Raw genomic sequence first — 3,257 nt, 5'->3', positions numbered from 1 at the left:
TTCCATGAACAAAACCATAGACCAGAGCAGTAGTAAAATAAAAAAACAGACTGAAGGCACATCTGAACAATTTTTGATTCTATTCAATATGATAAAATAACTTGATATTTAATCAAACCTATTTTTCTTCTTCCTGAACCTGACAGAAATAGCTTTGTTGTTTGATCCATTCCAGACATGCAGGGTCCTTGAAGTACACATCAAATTCAGATGAGTAGCCCCTCTTATAAACAAGATTAATGTCAAACATGAACCATGAAATTCCTGTCGGCAAAGCTGACATATGTCAAGGGAGTTCTCTCCCGAAAGCTTATTCTGAATATTCAAACAGCAGATTTATGATATTTGACTTCCTCCCTCAAACCCTATTAGAGTTCATGTGACAACATGATTTCATGAACGTTTTTGTTCACAGAACTCAGAGGGAATATTGAATGGTGAATGCGAATGAGGTCATTAAGCTTGGCAAGAGGTGAGGGAGTGCATTTAAATGGACTCAAGGTTGAGTGTAGCCACATACAGAATTATGCAACCAATAAGATATACAAATACAAACTCAATGATTATCTGCTGTGTCATAGACTGATGAGACCGCTCACCTCTCAGGAGGTAGACCTCATATAACACCTTGCATAGATTATAACAAGCTCTGTTTTCATTGCAATTAGAGGAAACTAATCCTGGCTGTTGAAAGCGATTCACAAACAAAGCTACTGTACAACCCCAATTTACCCTTCAATGTTTTGTAGGAACTTTTGATTTGAACCCAGAATATCACAAATATGCTGTCAAACGCATTTGCACTGACACAGAACGGTCCTGAGTCATTTCAGAGCTCTTAGTGTGATTGGAGGGGACTGTGAAAACATAGAGCGAGGCGGGTGGACAGATATGGCGAGCTGTCACCATGACAACTCTCAAGAACAAACCTCCAACAGCTGTTAGGGTCCTGTATGATTAGGCATGTGTTTTAGTCATCCTCGCTTTTAGCCTGACCAAAAAAGAAGAAGATGAACCCCTTTATTGCCAAGGGAGAGTTGGATACACAGGGAATAGATATGGAGAAGCATGAAAGATATGAAAGGAAACAGTAAGAGAGAAAGAGAGCGCAGGACAAGCCTGGAAGTAATAGGGATTACGAAGTCCAACCTGAACCAAACAAATATTTATTTTTTAAACTTCAAATAGAGTAGCATCATTACCTCATTTATATACAGTTGAAGTGGGGAAGTTTACATACACCTTAGCCAAATACATTTAAACTCTGTTTTTCACAATTCCCAGTAAAAAATCCCTGTCTTAGGTCAGCTAGGATCACACCTATATTTTAAGAATGTGAAATGCCAGAATAATAGTAGAGTGAATGATTTATTTCAGCTTTTATTTCTTTCATCACATTTCCAGTGGGTCAGAGGTTTACATACACTCAATTAGTATTTGGTAGCACTGCCTTTAAATTGTTTAACTTGGGTCAAACGTTTCGGGTAGCCTTTCACAAGCTTCCCACAATAAGTTGGGTGAATTTTGGCCCATTCCTCCTGGTGTAACTGAATCAGGTTTGTAGGCTTCCTTGCTTGCACATGCCTTTTCAGTTCTGCCCACACATTTTCTACAGGATTGAGATCAGGGTTTTGTGATGGCCACTCCAATACCTTGACTTTGTTGTCCTTAAGCCATTTTGCCACAACTTTGTAAGTATGCTTGGGGTCATTGTCCATTTAGAAGACCCATTTGCGACCAAGCTTTAACTTCCTGACTGATGTCTTGAGATATTGCTTCAATATATCCACATAATTCTCCTACCTCATGATGCCATCTATTTTGTGAAGTGCACCAGTCCCTCCTGCAGCAAAGCACCCCCACAACATGATGCTGCCACCCCCGTGCTTCACTGCTGGGATGGTGTTCTTCGGCTTGCAAGCATTTTTCCTCCAAACATAACGATGGTCATTATGGCCAAACAGTTATATTTTTGTCTCATCAGACCAGAGGACATTTCTCCAAAATGCTCAATCTTTGTCCCCATGTGCAGTTGCAAACCGCAGTCTGGCTTTTCTTATGGCAGTTTTGGACTAGTGGCTTCTTCTTTGCTGAGCGGCCTTTCAGCTTATGTCGATATAGGACTCGGTTTACTGTGGATATAGATATTTTTGTACCTGTTTCCTCCAGCATCTTCACAATGTCCTTTGCTGTTGTTCTGGGCTTGATTTGCACTTTTCACACCAAGGTACATTCATCTCTAGGAGACAGAATGCTTCTCCTTCCTGAGCAGTATGACGGTTGCGTGGTCCCATGGTGTATATACTTGCTTACTATTGCTTGTACAGATGAACGTGGTACCATCAGGCATTTGGAAATTGCTCCCAAGGATGAACCAGACTTGTGGAGGTCCACAACATTTTTTCTGAGGTCTTGGCTGATTTCTTTTGATTTTCCCATGATGTCAAGCAAAGAAGCACTGAGTTTGAAGGTAGGCTTTGAAGTACATCCACAGGTACACCTCCAATTGACTCAAATTATGTTAATCAGCCTATCAGAAGCTTCTAAAGCGATGACATCATTTTTCTGGAATTTTTCAAGCCTGTTTAAAGGCACAGTCAACTTAGTGTATGTAAACTTCTGACCCACTGGAATTGTGATACAGTGAATTATAAGTGAAATAATCTGTCTGTAAACAATTACTTGTGTCATGCACAAAGTAGATGTCCTAATCGACATGCCAAAACTATATTTTGTTAACAAGACATTTGTAGAGTGGTTGAAAAACTTGTTTTAATGACTCCAACCTAAGTGTATACTTCAACTGTACAACGGTTGTTTGAATTACATTACTTCTGACTCAGGAGCTGTCTGATTTATACAAAGGCATAAAAGTGCACATATATGGTTGAATAAAAACTCTGAGTGTTTAAGTTGAGAAGGGCCCAGCCCTACCGCCCATTGCTGAATGTGTTTTAAGGCTAGTGGTTATCTATCGCTCATAGTCGGCTGTTAACGTCACACGCTGTCATTATTCACCTCCATCTCTCCCCTTCCATCCCTCCATCTCTCTCCCCGCAGAACCATCATCATGCCTCATCTGCTCTAGAAGCAAAGTCATAAAACAGCCCAATGTTTATTCAGACCCTGCCATTACAGTTTTATGTTTAACCATAATGAACCAGCTCCGAAAACACATTCCGAAATATAGCCCAGAAGCACAATATTACACTTAGCAAACCAAACTTTTTTCACAAAGTTTTGTGTTCATGGCGGGC

The sequence above is a fragment of the Oncorhynchus gorbuscha genome, linkage group LG25 (genome assembly GCF_021184085.1).
Source record: "Oncorhynchus gorbuscha isolate QuinsamMale2020 ecotype Even-year linkage group LG25, OgorEven_v1.0, whole genome shotgun sequence".
Classification (NCBI taxonomy): domain Eukaryota; kingdom Metazoa; phylum Chordata; class Actinopteri; order Salmoniformes; family Salmonidae; genus Oncorhynchus; species Oncorhynchus gorbuscha.
Note: the sequence above shows the minus strand (reverse complement) of the source record.